Source organism: Nannospalax galili, unplaced genomic scaffold (assembly GCF_000622305.1).
Source record: "Nannospalax galili isolate Female #2095 unplaced genomic scaffold, S.galili_v1.0 scaffold488, whole genome shotgun sequence".
Lineage (NCBI taxonomy): Eukaryota > Metazoa > Chordata > Mammalia > Rodentia > Spalacidae > Nannospalax > Nannospalax galili.
The window spans coordinates 3,771,910-3,792,530 of record NW_008360316.1 but is presented as its reverse complement, the minus strand read 5'-3'; positions in this window follow the sequence as shown (position 1 = coordinate 3,792,530).

The following is a 20,621-nucleotide window of genomic DNA, read 5'->3' as shown; positions in this document are numbered from 1 at the left end:
TCTCAAAAAGACACACACGCAAAAAAAAAAGCCAGGTATAGCCACACATGCCTGTAACCCCAGCACTGGAGCTGGGGATGCAGAAATAGGAGGATCATTGGGGCTTGCTAGCCACTAACACTGCTGAAAAATGGTGAGCTCCAAGTTTGTTAAGAGACTCTGTCTCAAGGGAATAAGGCAGAGAGTGATAGGCAAGACTGCTTGATCCGCAAGCATGAGGTCCTGAGTTTGGATACTCAGCACTTAAAAAGCCAGGTATAAGCCAGGCGTGGTGGCGCACACCTGTAGTCCCAGCACTTGGGAGGCAGAGGCAGGCGGATCTCTGTGAGTTCAAGGCCAGCCTGGTCTATATAGTGAATTCTAGGCCAGCTGGGGGTGTCGGGAGACCCTGTCTCAAAAAGACACACACGCAAAAAAAAAGCCAGGTATAGCCACACATGCCTGTAACCCCAGCACTGGAGCTGGGGATGCAGAAATAGGAGGATCATTGGGGCTTGCTAGCCACTCGCCCTGCTGAAAAATGGTGAGCTCCAAGTTTGTTAAGAGACTCTGTCTCAAGGGAATAAGGCAGAGAGTGATAGGCACAAATACACAACCACATAAAGCACACTACACTACACACACATTTAAAAAATTCTTTGTTAAAGCAATGGGTAGGTGTTCAACCAGTATGATGTTGGGAAAATTGGATATTCACACACAAAAGAGTGACACAGGCCCCTTAATGGTTTGTTACATACAGACATCAACTCGATGGATAAAGGCCTAAACAGAAGGCTGGAAATTCTTCTCTTCTAAGAATTAAAATATCAGCGGTGGGAGAGGACGCATTGATATCAAATTTAGCTGAGAGGGAGGCCCGTTTCTGGTGTGTTTTTTAATATAGCAGCATGTCAGGGTGTTGAAATAAGAAAGGCTGAAAAAGACAAAGTAATTACTGCAAACTGCTGAGGTCAGTGCTACTCGGTGACTCCTGCTTGCTTAATAACCTGGGGAAAGGAGTGTGTGGCCTCAGCCGCACTGCTGCGAGGACAGCACCTTTGCTACCCTCTGTAAAGAGATGCACAAGGCTGGGGAGATGGCTCAGTGGTCAAAGGCTTGATGCGAAGCCTGATGACCTGAGTTCAATCCCAGGGACCTATATGGTAGAAAGAGAGAACCAGTTCCCTCAAGTTGTCCTCTGACTTCCACATACACCCATACCCATGCACACACAAATAAATGTAAAAGCAAAGAGAGAGGCACAGGCTCAATTGTGGCCTTCCCTAAAGATAAATCTCATCTCATTCCTCCTCGTATCCTTCTTGCCTGCCCTGGTACTGGGAAAACGTCACCTTTACCAGTTATGTTGGCACTATATTTATACACGTACAGATGCTCCTTGATCTAGGATGGGGGTATAGCCCCATAAACCCAATCACAAATTGAAAATGTATTTCATCTACCTGGCCTAACCTAAGACTAGCCCAGCAGCACAGAGTGTTGTGGATTATTGGTTGTTTCCCCTTGTGATAAGGGTCTGCCCAACAACTTCCCAGTGTTTCTAGAGGGTGTGCATATCTTTAGCAAAGTTCCAAGTCACAGACAGTTCCTAATGAACATGTATCATTTGTAGAAAGTTGAAAAATCAGATCATCTGTGAGACATAAAAGCAGATGGGGGACTACTGTGGGGGGGCATGAGGAGGGAAAGGGGGTCAAAAAGGATAGAGGGAAGGTATGTGTGAAGGACAGTGATATGTATATATGAAAATAATTTAGTGTACTTAAAAATAAAGTAAATCAAACCATCTAAGTAAGGAATTATGGGACTATTTGTGCATACAGCATGCAGCATATGTGTGTTTATAACAGAGACATATATATGTGTATATATATTATATATAACCTTTATGCTTAACTTTGGTGATATTAGTGACTGTTTTGTACTATATATGTAATAGGACAAACAGAAACATTATTTTCAAATGATAAACACATGAAGATTAGACAGATGTAAGTAATGAAAATATACAAACTGCCAGGGCAAAGTTTGTGGAGGACGTAATAACTACTCTGTATCTGTTAATTTCTCATTCTGGCATATTCAGAATTATTTTTATCTCTTCATTTTCCCAATGCTGAGGCTCAAACCCGGCACCTCATGGGTGCTAGGTAAGTGTTCTGCCGTTGAGTCACATCTCCAGCTTTACCAGAATTTTTTTTGGTCTTTTTTGACATAGGGTCTCCCTGTAGCTCCAGCTGGCCTCCCAAGTGCTGAGATTAAAGGTGTGTGCCACCATGCACAGCACCAGAATTATTTTTAAAATGAAATTTATGAGATTATCCTGACTCTGTTATGCCTTACAACAATATCTAAAATTATTTAACATATATGTTTGGCATTTTTCATTTTGCCTCATTAAAAATAATATAAACAATCTCTTCACCATATGGTGCTGGGAAAACTGGATCCCCACACACAAAAGAATGACTCAGGATCCCGAACCTTATGTCCTGAATAAAAAAATCAACTCAAAATGGATAAAGACTGAAATGTAAGGACTGAAACTGTCAGACAGCAGGACAAAACTTCATGACATTGGTCCTGGCAATGAATTTTAAACACACACACACACACACACACACACACACACACACACTACCAAAAGCTTAGAACCAAAAATAGATAAACGGGCTACTTCAAACTGAAAACTGCACAGTAAAAGAAACATCACTAACATGGGTCAGCAACCTAAGGAGTAAGATAAGTTATTTGGAACTCACAGATCTGATGGGGGTTAACCAACAGAATGTGTAAAGAAATCCTACTGACTCTACCACAGCATAACAACTTGGTTAGTTGGCAAAAGACTTGATTAGGCCTTTCTCCAAAAAAGAAACACAAACGCCAACAAGAATACATATATAGAGACAGACAGACAGACAGACAGACAGACAGACACATACACACACTCACACACACACCATTGTTAAGCATCAGGAAAATGCAAATCAAAACCACAGAGAACTATCATATCACACTGTTAGTTTGCTCAGTAGCAAAAGCCCAGAAAACAAACATTAGTGAACACACAGGGAAACTGGAGCCCTTGTGCATTTTTAGTGGATACAGCCACTATGAAAGACAGTATGGAAATTCCTTTTAAAAAAAGAATTATCATATAATACAGCAATCCTGTGTTTTGATCTAGATTCAAGAGAATTGAAAGCATAACCTCAAAGAGATATTTTCCCCTACGTTCCTTACAGCACTGTTTATATTAACCATGAGGTGGAAGCAACTTGTGTTCGTCAGTGGATGAATGGATAAGCAAAATGTGGTATGTGCATATGATCAGGTATTACCCAGCTCTGAAAAAGAAGACAATTCTGTCAGACACTGCACCATGGGTGTGCTTTAAAGACATTATGCTAAGTGAAATAAGCCAATTACAAAAAGAGAAATACTGCATGATTCTACCCAGACACAGTATGGAATCCATGGGCAAAGAAAGCAGAATGGCAGTTACTAAGGGCTGAGAGGAAGAAGAAAGGCAGAGTTAGTCAATGGGTATTGTCTTGGTTTTACAAGATGAGAAAATTCTAGAGCTTAATGCACATATGGTTCACAGTACTGTGCCACACAGTTAAAAATAATTAAGATTATAAATTTTAAAAAGAGCTTAATTGAATATACACTGGCATCCAAATAAGATTATGGAAAGACAATTTTTTGAATTATTTTTTTTTATGTATATGAATACTATGCCTGCATTTGTGTAAGTGCACCTTTGTGTCAGAAAATGTCCAAGGAGGACATAAGAGGGCATCAGAACTTCTAGAACTGGAGTTATGGATGGTTGTTAGCCACAATGTGGGTGCTAGGATTCGAGCCCAGGTCTTCTGCAAGAACAACCAGTACTCTTAATTACTGAGCCATCTCTCCAGCCCAAGGAAGAAAAAATTTTAATGTGATGAAAAATAATAAGCACACTATAGCCTAGCACTGAATATATTAACAGTGGCCATACCACCAACAAATTGAGAATAAATGACTTTTCCAAACCTAGAAAATACTCCTAACACAGCTGATGAAATAGCAGGCAAAATGCTTCAGCAATATGTTTCAAAGCTGCACAGGGTGGAAAGCAGAGAGGGAGGAAGAGAAGGGAAAAGACAGGAGAGGGGCGGAGAGGAGAGCGGGGCTGGGGGGTGAGAGTGAGGGAGAGCAACAGCACACATCAGTAAGCAAGTGTGGAGCTACAGGTAACAAGCAATCTTGCATCGTTCTTTGAGATAGTATTTTTCAGGATTTCACGTAATTTAGCAGGGAGAGAGAAAAAACAGTTTTTGTTTTTATTTTCTTTAATGCAAAATTGCCATCTGTCACCATGGAGCCGGCCTGCTGGAACAGCATCGACATGGTGTGTGGGCACCAAGAGCCTGGGATCACAGTGTGAAAGCCAAGGGGCCCAAGGCCACCAACATCACCCCATCCCCAAGTGTTAGCAAATATCCCTCTGATAACATCCAGCAGGTTCTTAGTATCCATCATTGGCACACACCAGCAAGGGCAAGATCCTCGTTGTTGCAGCTGCCAGACTGTCACTCGCATGTAACAGATGGCTTTTCTTCTCAGTGCTATAATGGCCAGGAAAAATTTATACCAACAGAATGCATGAGCACACTATCCAAAACGAAGTTAAGATTCAAATGCTTCCTCAAAGGCAAGAAAGTTTCCTAGGAGGAGGCTAGGAGGCTGGGTGAGCCTGAGATGTGCAGCAGGGCAGATGTTAGGACAAAGGTGACAGTGGCTGTTAAGGGCAGCATGGGGTGGGGAACTCAGGGGAAACCACAGTCCATCCCAGTCTCGATAGGGGCTTTTAAGCAGGTGCAGAACTGAGGGGTAGGAGACCAAAGTTCTAGCCTTAACTGCTTGCACAGGTGAGCTACTTCCGGAAGCTCATACTGTCCTTCTACAGGCTTATTAGTGAATAGAAGAGAGGGTGGAGCCACCATCTTCTCTGTGAGTCTGCCAGGGGCTCTACAGAAAATAGTCAGAGGGGGTTGGGAGAGAATGGTGGGTAGTTGAAAGCAAGGTCTCTATAGACACATTTAAGGCCACGTGAGCTATCAAAAAGTTAATTCATCTGAAAACTAAGTGCATAAGCTCTAACAGCAGGGGGAAATGAACAGCTATTTTCTCTTCTTAACGAGCTCCTCAGAGTAGGCAGAGAGTATAATCTTCGGGGTGAATGCAGGAGGGAGTACAGATGCCACTTAGGGAAAAAGGTTTGGTAGAGAAATTTAAAGATCATAAATCAAAGAAATTAGCTTGTCAGGCATCTTGCCCTGATGAGCTACACCTTGCTGCCTTCAGAGAAAGCCATGGAAAAAATGACTTAAGTTATGTTAATATGAAACCTTTGTAACCAGCACTCAGGCTTGCCTTCAATTTACTCTATAGCCTAGGCTGGCCTCAAACTCACAGTGACCTTCCTGCCTCCACCTTCCAAGTGCTGGGATTATAAACCCGTATACCTGGTTTAACAGTGATAATATCTAAGTTTCTGAATCTGTAGATCTTTCTTTATCTCCGTGTTATAACTGATGTGCTAAATCCTGGATCATATGATACAGAATTTTCTGGAACCCCATGTTTGAAATTGCACATTTCCAATGATGCTCAGCTCATGCTTTATACTCTGTACTTCCTGTAAATTGCCACCCGGATCCAGAGACTGACCTCTGGGGTAGGGTCTTCCTGGTGCCCTGGTCTCTTCTGGGGGCACCCAATGGCTGGCTTTGAACTCAGCCACAAATGAGTGTCTTTACAGTACCGGGTGGGGGGACTCACTGGCACAGGTGGCTGTCCAACAGAAGTCACATGGCCACTGTGACTAAGAAGTACATTTTTATACTCTTAGCCATGATGTTTAAGTGCTCCCAGTTCTTCACCCCCTTGCCAAAACCTGTTACATGTTTCATTTTGATCACAGCTATCTTATTGGTTATAAAGATGTTTAGAGAGATGTGTAGGTCATGAAAATAGAAAGGGGATCATGCAAAAAGGGGAAGGTAGGTTAAAGGAGGGGGGAGGGGGAAAGAGGATGATGGAATACCTGGGACATGAAAGCTGAAAGGGGGGGGCATGCAAGCAGGAAGAAGGGGACCAGGAAGAGCCAGGGGTGGTGGTGACTGGGGGGGCACATGAATAAGAACAAAGTGTATGAACATGCCATAATGAAATCTATCCCTTTGTATGCTAACTTAAAAATTAATTTGAAAAAGAGAGAATGATCATTTGGACTTCCCAATATTGGCACTCAGTGTTGGAAGAAAATAGAATATTTAAGATCCAAGCAGGAGCCTATGAACTAGGGGATTAATGAAGGCAAGGCTGACTTGAGTCTAAGTGGCAGGGATGTTACTGGTAGTTTCAGGAAGATTGGTCCATATGCCCTTCCTGGAGAATACTTCAGAAAAAAAGCTTCAGACAGCCAAGGCAACTTTACCCCAACACATACACTATCCTAGGGAGCAATGCACAGGTAAGTATCTGGAGAATTTGTGAAAGGTGGGTAAAAATAGAGGCTGCAAGTGTGAAACAACTATAGGCAAATGCAACAGAGATGAGACATGTGTAAAACATGAAGAATGAGAAGGAAAACGCATACTCATTTTAATTGTCTCAGTAATTACATTGGATGACTAGTGTTTCTAATTTGGATGTAATTTAACCTTTTTTTATTCTTTATGGATTTGACTATAGAACTAGTTAGATGAATGGCTAGATATATGATATATAGACAGACAGATGATAGTTGTTTCTACCTTTGGCTGTGGTGAATAACGGTGCTGTGCACATTCATGTGCAAGTGCTTTGTGGCCATATTTTTTCTGTTCTTTCTCAGTACATACCAGGAAGTGGAAACACTGGCTGAGAAGGTAATGCTGGTCAACCCTTTAAGGAACTGCCCAGCTGTTCCCAAAGCAGCTGCACAGGCTCACAGTCTTAGTGATGGATGAGTGTTCTGATTTCTTCACATCTTTGCCAAACCTGTGGTGTCTGCCATTTTGATTATAGCTAGCCTAACAGTTGTGAAGATGTCTCAGAGACTGGTTCAGGCATATATGAGAACCAAAGAAGGCAGACAGATGCCAGGCTGGACAAACTGCAGCTTATTAGGGACTTAGGGACAGAAGGAGCCTTGAGTGGAAGCAAAACAGAAGAACCCCACACCCCAAGGCAGGAAGAAGGGGTTTATATGCTAAGCTAGACAAAGGTGCCTCATAGCCAGCAGGAATGTACTTCCACATCAAACATCAGTCAAGAAATCATCTGGGTGGGGCTGGAGAGATGGCTCAGCAGTTAAGAGCACTGGCTTACTCTTGCAGTTCAATTCCCAGCACCCACATTGTGGCTAACAACTGTTTGTAACTTCAGTTCCAGGGAATCCAACATCCTCTTCTGACCTGCATGGACACTGCACAGCATGGGTCCATCTACCTACATGCAGGCAATATACTCGCACACATAATAAATATTTTTTTAAAAAAGAAGTAATCTGGGTGACTAGACATGGTGGTGCATACCCATAATCCAAACCCTTGGGAAGCTAAGGCAGGAAGATCTGGAGTTTAAGACCTGCCTTGGGCTATATATAGAAACCCCGTCTCAGTATATCTAAATAAAGAAAATAAAGGAACAGTCTGGGTATCCATAGCCAGTACAGTAAAGTCAAGTCTCCTAACAGTTTTGTTTGTCCTGTAGGTTTGGGGATGTGTGCCAGGTCACCTGGCAGAAAAAGTGGCAGTTATAACCAAAATGTCTGTGCTCATGTCACACTGGGCCCCTATGGAGTAGTATCTAATTATGCTGGATGGTTTCAGTTATCAACTTGACATACCTCAATTGGAAAGAAAGAACCGCAACTGGGGAATTTCCTCTATCAGATCAACCTGTGACCATGTCTGTGAGGCATTTTCTTGGTTGTTGAGTGATGTGGAAGGATTCAGTCCACTGTGGGTGGTGTCACCCCTGAGCAAGTGGTCCTGAGTTGTATAAGAAAAAAGACTGAGCCAGGGGTGGTGGTGCACACCTTTAGTCCTAGCACTCAGGAGACAGAGGCAGGCAGAGCTCTGTGAGTTCCAAGCCAGCCTGGTCTACATAGTGAGTTCCAGGCCAGCTGGGTCCACAGGGAGACCCTGTCTCAAAAAGACCAAAAGATTCAGTGAATTGGGTGTTGGAGAGTTAGCACAGTCAGTAAAGTACTTGAAAAAAAAAAAAAAAAAAAAAAAAAAAAAAAAGAAAAAGAAAAAGAAAGAAGACTGAGCATAGACCAGAGAAGCAAGCTTCCAAGGTCTGTGCTTCAGTTCCTGCCTCCAGGTTCCTGCCCTGAGCTCCTATCCTGATTTCCCTCAGTGATGAACTGTCAGTTGGATGAGTAAAATGAAATAAATCCTTTCTCTTCCCCAAGTTGGTTTTGGTCAGAGTGTTTTGTCACCTTGACTTGTATTTCCCTAATGAGAAATGATGCTAAACAGCTTTTCATGGGCTTCCTGGACTTTTTAATTTAAAATTTTAAAATTATTTTTATTTTTTGTGTATGAGTGTATTGTCTGTATATGTGTAAGTATAAGTGCACCTGTGTTGAGCAATGCCAGCAGAGATCAGAAGATGGTGTCAGAGCCCCTAGAACTGGAGATAGGGATGGTTGTTAGTTGCCATGTGGGTGCTGGGAATCAAACTTGGGTCCTCTGTAAGAATAGCCAATGCTCTTAACCACTGAGCCATCTCTCCAGCTCCAGTTTCCTGGTCTTTTAAATGTCTTCTTTGGAGAAACATCTATTTAAATTCTGTGCCCATTTTTAAGTGGCTTGTCATTTTGTTATTGAATTGTGTCTTTTCTGGAAATGTCCTTAGCTCACATAGCTTTTTAAGAATTTCCTCTTGCTCTGTGGGTTGTCATTTTTACTTAACGTGTTGTTTGAAGCACACAAATTTTTAATTTCAGGAAAGTCCAATTAATTTTCCCAGTGGTTGTTTTTATTTTGTTTCCTATCTAAAGAACCATTGTCTGCTCCAAGTTTCAGAGGTCTCTAATCATTCCTCTCAGTGGCTTTAAGTACATTCACACTGTATATAACATCATCCCTGTCTACCTCAGTACCTTCTTATCTTCCCAGATGGAAACCTACATCTATAAGCAACTTCTCATTTCTATGAATTTCACCATCTGAGTACTAAGCATAAGTGGACTCCAACAGTGGATGAGTTTTTGTGACTGGCTTTTCACACATTCATTGTACTGTCTTCCATGTTGTAACAAGAAATAGGATTTCCTTTCTTTAAGGCTGAGTAAGAGTCTATTGTGTGCATACATTGTGTTTTGTTTATCCACTTGTATTAGTTATGTTTCTTGTCAATGTGACTAAATGCCTGCCGTAAACAATTTAAAAGGAGGAAAGACTGCAGTCTTCTTAAGCCCTCTGCTCCTGATGACAGCTCCTAAAATTTTAGGAGTCTCCAGAGGTACGAATGTCTTTCCTATGTAGATGCGATGACCAGGGCCTCTTGAGAAAGGGAATGGAAGTGTAGGGAGAAGCATTTGTGTTTTTTCCCCACCTCCCTAACAGAAGTGTGCTTGATTAAAAAGCAGGCTCCTGGCTGGGTACGGTGGCACATACTTGTAATCCTGGCACTTAGGAGGTGGAGATGGGAGGATCCCAAATTAGAGGCCAGCTTCTGCTACGTAGTGAGATTCTGTCTCAAAAACAAAACAAAAATCAAACAACAACAAAAACACCAATTCCTGGATTCTGTTTCAGATTTACTGCCCAGAAGCTCTGTGCACCTTTTTTTTGGGGGGGGGGGCATTTTTGAAATAGAGTTGTGCTGTGTAACCCAGGCTGCCCTGGAACTCACTAAGCAGTCCACACTTGCCTCGAACTCCTTATCCCCCTGCCTCAGCTTCGGAGTGATGGTATTATAGGTCTGTACTACTGTGCTCAGCAAGTAATGTACATTTTTAATGTCCCCAAGTCCAAGTGATTCCTGGACTTACTGATGTTTCTGAAGCCACCAGCAAGTTCCCTATGGCAGGAGAATTGAGATAGAAGAAAGTTACATTATGAAAGAAGCCACTTGGCAAAGACTGGAAGCCCTTCCTCAGCTGGGCTTCAAAGAATGAATGAAGCATGCGTGCTCAGGCTTGTTTGCAGAGCAAGACTGTAGACCATGCCTTACCCAGGCTTCACACAACAAAGTATGCATGAGAATAGCGTGCACTCTACAAATGCAGGAGAGGTAGGTGCTAGGTGAGTGCCCACTCAGCTCACCAGCCCACTCCTATTCTTGAGTGTTTTAATTTTCTTAATAAACAGTCTCTATTTCTAACCATGAGGCCTAGTACCTTCCTTTGCGCTGGGACATGAGGACCTAGAATCCGGAGCCCTCTGAACTCAGATCTGCACCTATAACACTATTACTACGTATAGAGGCTGGTAGGAGGTGACGAAGAGAGCAGCTCACAGTGACAACACTCAGGATACAGTGGGTCACTGAGAGACAAGGGGCTTGCATTCACTCATTTGTCCTTTTCAATGTCAGAATGGTGACAAGAGAAAAATCCTGAAATGTTCTAAATTCAAAGGGAACAAGGAAGAAAGGAAGGGAGGGAGGGAGGGAGGGAGGGAGGCATGGAGGGAGAGAGGGAGGAAGCGAGGAAAGGAAGAGGGGGTTAATTAGTTAACCAGCTGCAGCTTAGAACAAAACACTGTTTCGTATTCTTGAAGATATTTTAAAACCTTTTTAAAAAAGATTTATTTTATTTTTATTCATGTCTCTGTGTGTCTGTCTGTGTGTGCGCATGCACCCATGGAGGCCAGAGTAGGGTATCAGATCTCCTGAGCTGGAATTATTGGTGGATGTGAGCTGCCCAACATGGGTGCTGGGAAACAAACTCACGTCCTCTGGGATAGTAGTCAGTGTCCTTAACCACTGAGTCATCTCTCTGCCCTGCTATTTTAAAATCTTCAGGGTTGTAGTTTAGTGGTAGAATACTTATCTAGCACGTAGAAGGCCTTGGGGTTGATCCTAGCCCAGCAAAATAAATAATGTGTAAACAAATAAATGCCTTAGCTGAAATCCTATTATGATCCTTAAGCTTCACTGAACCCTGCTTATAAGTCTGACCCACCCAGAAGCCACATAGCTCCCTTATATACCATCTTCTGGATCAAGAGCATTTCCTTTTTGCTTTAGGTAACACTACCGTCTTAGCTCCATGGACCCCTTGGAGGCGTCTGGCTTCCTCCCTCAAGTTTTCCTTATAAAGAGATGCTCTCTGCTCAGATGCCAAGGAGCTCAGAAAATAACCGACTGTGACTAGTAATAATCAGATATATAGAGATTAGAAATGCATGTGCAAACATCTTAATGTCGATTGCATTAAAAATGAATTTTTCTGTATGAAACTGTGTATTTTAATAATGAAATGGAGATCTTTTTTAAAGGTTAAAACCTCATATATATTTATGTCTTAAAGGGTTTATACTGAGTACAATATTGTATGACTGTATTAATTCAACTGTAAACCTAAAAATTTACAGCCAATTTTGAAACAGATGCATCTTAGCTCTGGAAATTGTTATTGAATATGTCAATGCTATTGTCATAAAATGCTTCTTCTAATTATGTGGTTATTAAATAAATAATTTTTTTAAAAAAGGTGCTCTCAGCTCTGCCTCAGTGGACATTTTCCCAACAGCTCTCTAGTCTTGCAACAATCCAAGCAGTATTCACTAAGTGAGACTGACTAAGTCTGAAAACTGTTCTAGGTCAAGTTCTGTCATTCTGGTTAGGGTCCATAAGGCTCAACTAACCTTTTCAGTTCAGAGAGCCCTTGATCTCGTTTGTCTGTCTCCACAGACAAAAATGGTTCTAGCTCTAGGTCTAGGGTTTCTAGAAGGGCCTTTAACGTCTGTCATGAGGGAGGACAATAGGAAATTACTTTTCTAATCTAAGAAGACATCAAAACATAAAATGTGAGGCTGGAGAGATGGCACAACACTTAAGAACACTGTCTGATCTTGCAGAGGACCTGGGTTCAGTACACAAGAGGATGGCTGGCACCCACCTGTCCTTAACTCCAGTTCCAGGGAATCTGATGCCCTCTTCTGGCCTCCACATGGTGCACTTACATATATGCAGGCAAAACACTCATAACATAAAAATAAAAATAACTACTATCTTAAAAAACGAAAATAAAAAGTACCCCCAAAGGTAGGGAGAAACTAACATTTTTGTAAAGAAGACCAGACAAAAGTTATGAAAATAGTTCATAACAACTCGTGGCTAGGAGGAAGAAAACTAGATTATTGCAAAAGAAACATTCCAGGTGAGCTGAATCTATAACAGAGATATGGTATATAGTTGTGCCAGAGGCTAATTTTCTTTTCAGCACTTGTGCTAATGGGGTAAGAAGGTGCTTCTATGTGGGAGATAGGCATTCTGTGAAACTTAGTTGATGGCTCTCAAGTTGTAGAGGGCTTAACATTCTGGGAAAGAATTAAAAGTCACATCCTAAATCCTAGATCTATTTTCCGTAAGCATTCCAGAAGTTTCTTCCAGTCCTGGGGTCTAGGCTTTAAGCAGTAGTACCTCTGTGTTTTGATTGTAACCTGGTTCCTTCCTTACCCATGAGTCTTGTATTTTACTGTTAAGAGTATTGCTTTTTGATTCATAAAGTGGTTGGGTCTTAAAATCGTAACATCGCCAGGCTTGGTGGCGCACGCCTGTAGTCCCAGCACTTGGGAGGCAGAGGCAGGTGGATCTCTGTGAGTTCAAGGCCAGCCTGGTCTACATAGTGAGTTCCAGGACAGCTGGGGCTACAGGGAGACCCTGTCTCAAAAAGACAAAAAACAAACAAACAAACAAACAAACAAAACAAAACATAACATCAAACAAAACATGTAGAAAATATATTAAAATATGAAAAGCTTAAAATTAAAATGCGGGGGGGAAAGTTAATATACTTAAAATAAACCTATGTAGGTTTTCCTCACAGACACTTAGTCAAGCCTCTATTTTCCTCATATAACATTACCTATCCCACTACTGCTCCATTTGGTACAGAGCCAAACCAATCAAATTTCAGTGGAGCTTTTGGCAGATCTTTCTCATCCTTCTTAGACTGTATCTGAGCTGTGTCTGAACAGTGTGTCTCTACTGAAATCATGTGACCAACCTCTTCTACCTAAGGCCTGATTCAATTTCCATGAAATTGTTTTACCTTAAGGAAACTTGGGTCTGTTGAAACTGTCAAGTGGCTGTAAAGTAACAGCATGGAATAGGGGCTCAGTGACTACGGGAAAGAGACAACAGCATTTCCTGATTCTCTGTCAATGTAAACAGTATGGAGAGCTTAGGTGAACCCAAAGCATTTGCTTTCAGCCTTTGTAAAACATGGTTGGATACCAGGCGGAGCCATGGAGACAGCTCATTCCCACTGACGGCTCATAGTGAGGCTGACTTTTTTTTCCGGTCTTTTTGAGACAGAGTCTCCCTGTAGCCCCAGCTGTCCTGGAACTCACTATGTAGACCAGGCTGGCCTTGAACTCACAGGGATCCGCCTGCCTCTGCCTCCCAGGTGCTGGGATTAAAAGCATGTGCCACCACGGCCAGGTTAGGCTGACCTTTTGCCCCTATGAAGCATGGAGACTTTTTATTAGGGGCAGATGGGAAAATGGGTGTTTATTGCTTTAGATGATAATTCAAGTAAAGTGTGAGCTGGCTAACAAAATGTGGCAATTTTACTATGATCTTTACCAAGGTACTCTGGAAAAGATTTATCCTCAGACCCTAAACTCTGAGTCTCTTTGGTAGATAACAGCCATCTGTTACCAAGAGTTTAAAACTCCACATAATATTAGGATTCCAGGCAGACTCAAACCACGTACAGTGTTAATAGCTTTTTCAGAAAGCCCACACAATATTGCCTATGAAATAGAAATTTCCACATAAAAATTCTGAAATAGGGCCAGGCGTTGGTGCCTCACGCCTTTAAACCCAATACTTGGGAGGCAGAAGCAGGCAGATCTCTGTGAGTTCAAGGCCAGCTTGGTCTACATAGTGAGTTCCAGGACAGCTGGGGCTACAGGGAGACCCTGCCTCAAAAAGACCAAAAAAAAAAAAAAAAAAAAAGACTAGCAATGACTGCTTTCTTTATAGGCTACATTAAAATATGTTAAAAAATATTAACTTGCCAAAATATGGCAGTATGAAAGTATATCAATAGAACAATTTGTTTTCAAAAATCAGAGGCTACAGAGAAGATTCTGTTGTAGACCTGCACACAGTGCTACACACAATTCAGCAGACCCCCAAATGGACTAATTAACAGTGACTTATCTTGGGTGTCTATTACTTTTCTCATAAGGCTTCTTGTTCTTAATTGCTTCCGGTGTTATTTTTATTATCGCCACTGTTGGACTAATTCTGCCTCTTACTGACTCATCTACTTCTAAAATGAAAACCACTATCCCTTATCATCCAGGTAGCACCAAGCAATTGCAGTCATTCAATAACTAGGAAAAAGCAGGGAAGAAGTAAAAGGCCAGTAGGGGTGTGAGACGTTCTTGAATTAAGCATTTAAAGCTTTTATCTGATCCCTGTGGCATGATGCAGCCTCTTCCTAAAGTTGCAACTCAGAGAGCAGCAGGATGCTTGAAAAACATCAGTCAGCAATGGGTTCCTGTCTGAATCAAGGGAGAGGTTCTAAAAGGCACTGTCCTAAAACCAGATTGGAGATGCACTTTGAGAATAGCAGAGTGTGTGTCCCCCAGGGGCTCCTCCATGAAAACAATGTGAAAACTGGCAAAAAGGGTCAAAACAACTTTTTTCAGAGCTCTGTAAATTTATCCAAGACTTGCAGCAACCCAAGCAGTCTTGATTTAAGGAATAAGATTGCATAGGGATAAAAGCAGAGGGTTGTCCATGCCCCTGACTTAGTCCCTTCCCTCTATCCCAGCTTCAAGTTTGCCTGGAAGTCTAAAAGCACATGGAAAGTATGAAACCAGTGAACAGCTGTACAAGGGAAGAAAGTAAACTGGAGTCCCCTGAAAAAGCCAGCCTCAGAAAATTGGCTGCTGTCTAAAAAGTCTCCATTGTTTTTATTGCTCTTCCTCAAGAACCTGTACTTATCCTTAAGGCATGTCACATTCAGTGACAATGATCTAACATGGCGATATGAGGTGGTAACCAGTAAAAGGAAACCTAGAGAATGGGATCTGTAAAGTTATGACGGACTAGTGAGAAGCTATGAGGCTGCACCTGCCCAGACCTGTATGTTTGCAAAAGTAAGGCCCTTACCAGGGTTTGTTCGCTCACCTTTGGCTGCTGTTCAGCCTTTGTGAAAGTGGGGAGTTAAGGCTGAGGCAGACACGGACTGCCCACTAGAGTACTGAGTATGCTTCACTACAACACACAGAAAGGCTGGGAGACTTATTCGTTCAGTGCTTTTAAGGAAATCCCTCTCCAGTTATCAGGCAATCAACATGCTAACTGAATAAACGAAAAGAATGCAGATGTCATAGAATTAATCAGCAAGTCCTTAAGCAAGCAGAGAGAAGAAAGACTTAGATATTTAATATTAAAAATGCCCCGAGTTCAACTACATAGAGAAATGGCTTAGAAGGTTAGGGTGCTGGCCCTGTAAGTCTGCCAACTCCGGTTTGCTTCCCAGAACACACATAAAGATGAAAGGAGAGAACTGACTCCACAGAATTGTCCTCTGACCTCCATGTATGTTATGGCATGTGCACACACGCACTTATAATAATAATAAAACTTTTAATTAAAAAAACAGGAAATGTGGTCTCAAAAAGACAATAAATAAATAAATAAATAAATAAATAAATAAATAAAATGCATCGGGGCGGGGAGGCAGCCATCTCTGGAACCAGGGCCTGGTTACATCAGGCTCCCTGCATGTGATCCCAGGTTCCGGTGGGAAGCCAAGTGCTTCTGAACAAAAGTGATGCCTTCTTATGGGGTCTGAGGGCCTTTTTATTAGACTTGACATGGGCAGACTCTTGTGCAGTTTTCCCACCAATTCTGAGGTCTATTGTTGCTAGAAGCAAAAACAAACAAACAAACAACTACAAAGTTTAAAATCATGGCTTTGATTTAACTGTTGAGTCAAATTGGAACACCAGACTGAGAATCAGATTTAGGTTCTGTCTCAGCTCTGTGCAAATCATGTCACTTCTCCACCTTACCCACCCCTCCAGCTAAAGCAGCAGTGCTTCTCTCCACCCTTCTTTAAAGCCTGGCATGCTTAAGGGGAGCTTGTAGATTACAGTAAAACTTTTTAGACTTTGTTATAAGAAAAAAATGAAATTCATAATCCAACAATGACACAATCTGGTTTTGTATCATTTATGGATCTGGAGGTATGGCTCAGTGGTAGAGTGTTTTCTTAATTGGCATATGTATGGATTTGGATTCAATCCCCAGTACCAATAAATGATAGATAGATAGATAGATAGATAGATAGATAGATAGATAGATAGATAGATGATAGACAGATAGATGATAGATAGATGTAAGTAAGTAAATCTTTCCCATTTGACTTCAGGATAGGGTGATGTGCAAGGGCCTAAGCAGGGAGTCAGGGACATCAGTGGAGAGGTTGTTGGAGAAATCTAGGCAAGAGATGATGGAGTTGCTAACTATGGCACTGACAGTGGATACAACAGAATAGATGAGAGCTATGTCCAGAGAATTCAGCAAAAAGTGACAGCTGACTAGCCAAAGAAGGAGCTGGCAAGGTCAAGGCAAAGATGTTGAGACTATTCAGTAACAGAGGGGAAGTAAACATATATGCTTATACTGAGTTCCATGTTTATGGGTGCTCAGAAGATGCCAAAAGGGGGCTGGAGAGATGGTTCCGTGGTTAAGAACATTGTCTGTTTTTGCAGAGGACCGGGGTTCCATTTCCAGCACCCACATGGTGGTTTACAACCTTCTGTAACTCCAGCTCCAGGGGATTTGAGGCCCTCTTCTGGTCTCTGAGGGCATTACCTGACACAGGTACACTTCCTCCAGAGTGGCAAAACACACATATGTATAAAAAATAAATAAGAGTTAAAAAAAAGAAATTGTTGTGCAGCCATGTCAAGTTTCCAAATCTGTGGTTAGATACGCAAGCCTGATGGGCAGAGATGTGAGCTGAGGATAACAAGGTAGAAGTTCCATTGATAACAAAGTGTTCACAAAAGCCATGCACAGACAAGACCTGCCAGAGCAGACGCAGCACTGTGGTGTGTGAGTTTTAATGGCCACCAGATGCAAGTCCACCAAGAACACAAATGCATGGGAGAAAATCTGGCAGATATCATCAGAATTAGAGAGGCCAGATGTAGAAGAAAAAATGGGCCAAGGGTTGTTCCATGCTGTGGGCTGAGTGTCTCCCAGACTTCATATGCTGCAACTAAATTAGGGATGGGGCCCTTAGGGGGTGATCAGGTCAGGAAGGAAGAGCCTGTAGATGAGATCACTAATCCTGTAAAGGCCTTGAGGAGCTGAGTTTGCCCTTTCTGTCCCTTCCATTGTTTGTCCCCTGTGGAGGACACAGCCACATCTTGGAAACAGAGTCCAGGGCCTCATCAGACACTGACAGTACCTGAGTCTTAGACTTTTAACCCTCACAACTGTGAGAAATGGTTTTGTGGTCGCAATTTCTTCTGAGATAAAGCCTTCCATCTTAGATGGAAGCTTGTTAAGGATATCTAAAGGAAGGTAAACAACAGGATATTCTAAGAGAAGAAAATGGGATGTTCTAAAAGGAAGTAAACAACTCAACAGCTTCAGGAAATCCCTGAAATTGACCAGGTTCACTAGGCCCTTTCTTCTCCAAACATATGTAAACCTTAAGGACTGACTGAAAGACACTCTCAGACCAACTAAGCTACCTGGAAAGGAATCTCTCCAACCTGTTGAGCTGCCTGTCTAGTACACTCTAGGTTTCCTGTTTTTGTGAACTATCCCCCTTTCTGGGGTGGGCTTTGGTGATGTAGCTGTCTTTGAGTCATTTCTGCTCCTGTAACTCCTCACCCACACTCTTACAAGTAACCCCAATAAAACACATCTGTTCACTAAGTTGGATTTTGTGCTATCCTTCCTTTGATCTGTCATTGGTTCCCTATCTAGGGTGAGATGTTTGTCTCAAATGTTACATAAGTCGCTCTCATAATAAAAATTATTTGCCCATTACGTATGGTTATTTCATAAAAGGCACATTTATACTATACTAATTCCATTACAACCTCAACTAAAATGATTGCCCAAGCCCCAGATGTTTGTGATAATGTTTATGTATAGAAAACCCACCAGATTTAGAACTGAGGCCTTTGAGCCTGCACTCTTCCACTTACTAAGTATATGACAATAGAAAAATTCTTTGCATCTCTGGCCCTTAGAAAACACAGCGTCCATATTCTTTGATTCCACATCCCGAGTAAATTTTTTTCAAAAGAAAAAAATTACTGTGTCTATACTAAATAGGAACAGATTTTTTTCTAATCATTATTCTCTAAACAATATAATATGAACCTTTACATAGATTCATATTGCACTGTATTTAATAAGTCATCCAGAAAGGATTTAAAGTATAGAGTAAGATGTACATAGGTTTTATGCTGATACAACCCCATTTTATAGAACCAACATGAGCAATCAGTAGGTGTGGGGATCGATGGAGGTTGGTGAACCAAGCACCATGGATACCAAGAAATGAGTGAGTTTATGCTTGTTTCTTTGTCCACTGAGCTGCTATGAGAATCAAACTTAAATGATATGTGGGAGTCCCATGCCTACATGAGTATGTCACTGCCCACTTAATAAGCTGTTGCTATAAAAAAACAGCAGGCTGTTAGAGGGAGCTGAGAGCTGTTGATTGCAAACTGGTCCAGGGTATCCAGAAGCCTGATGAAAAACAGACAAAGTGAGAGAAGCAAGGCTGCCTTAGAGACACTTTACATGCCTGCTTTGGTTCCCCTGGAAAAATGCCTTTAGGATGGACAAGAGAATGCTCCCCTGACTCACCAAGGGTGGGAGGGCTGGCACAGCTGGGGAAAGGCCCACAGGAAGTGTCCAAAGTTAAGCAGGACCATTTTTCTATTCTTTTTTAAAAATATATTTTGTTATTATTTACTTATTTTTTTAATTTTATGTGTATGAGTGTATTGCCTGCATATATGTGAGTGCACCTGTGTCGTGCAATGCCAAGGAGGTCAGAAGAGGGCTTTGGATTCCCCTGGAGCTGGAGTTAAGGATGGTTCATAGCTGCCATGTGGGTTCTGGGAATCGAACCTGGGTCCTCTGCAAGAGCAGTCAGTGCTCTTAACCGCTGAGCCATCTCTCCAGCCCCTCATTTTCTATTCTTATCAGCAACTGTGAGGTTTCTGTTTGTCAGAAACCCATCCATCAGTCCCTGGCCATCTTGTCACAGATGAGCCAGCCAGTGCTCACTTAGCCCCTCACCCAGTGCTTGGTGAGGGTCAGAAGCCACTGGACTTCTACAGTCACTGGAAGTCAGACACTCAGAGCTGTGGGGTTTTGCTTCACTTAAAGCAAAGTTAAAATGGTAGGCTTATCTCATTATCAGCACACTGCTCTGCACCTCATAACAGTATAGTTAATTATGCACCAACTTGAAAAATAAAATTTTCAAAATGTAGGCTTATTTCATTATTTACAAAGTAAGTGGCGCTGCTGCCTGCTGGCTAGTACTAAAGCTTTTCTGGCCCTCTGGGCTTTTTTAGCCATTGTTTCTCTCAGAGAAAAGACTGTCTGAGCTAATGCTCACTTAGTATACTAACTTACCTTGGGAAGAAGGAAAATAAAATTGGAGCTTCACTTTGGAGCCTGGAGAAGAGTTCCGAACGTGAAGCTAGCTGAGTTTAGTTCTAATCCTGATTCTGACTCTGGTTAAATTCCAGAACTTTCTGTATCTCCATGTGTTCATCTATAAAATTATTTGGGGGTTTATGATGGCTACTCTGGATCATTAACTTGATTTCAAATTACCCTGGAGACATGTCTCTGGGCATGTCTGTGAGGGTGTTTACAGAAAGGTTTAACTGAGGAGGGAAGATCTGTCGTGAACATGGGTGGCACCATCCCATGGGTCGTGGCCAGGGTTGTATAAAATGGGGAAAGTGAGCTGAGCAGCAGCGTTCATCACTCTCTGCTTCCTAACTGTGGCTCCAATGTGACCAGGAGCCTGCTGCTACCACTTCCCTGCCCTGAAAGACTCTGCCCTCAAACTGTGAGCCAGAAAAACCCAATCTTCCTCACATTGTTTTTTCAAGTATTTTGTGGCAGAAATATGAAAAGTACCTAATACCAAGACCCAGTGTCATTCAGGGAGCAGCCAACACTGGACAGTTTCCTGTTCCTCAAAACCTTGTCAGCCTCAGTCCACATGACAACTATCATCTTTTCATGAATTAAGATCACAAGATGTGAGAGCCCCAGGGTTGAAGCACAGCTAGATATTTGGCATATTTCAAATCAAAGGATCAAGCACAGCTAATAACATTATAAAATGGTTAGTGAACAGAGTGGACCGAAAG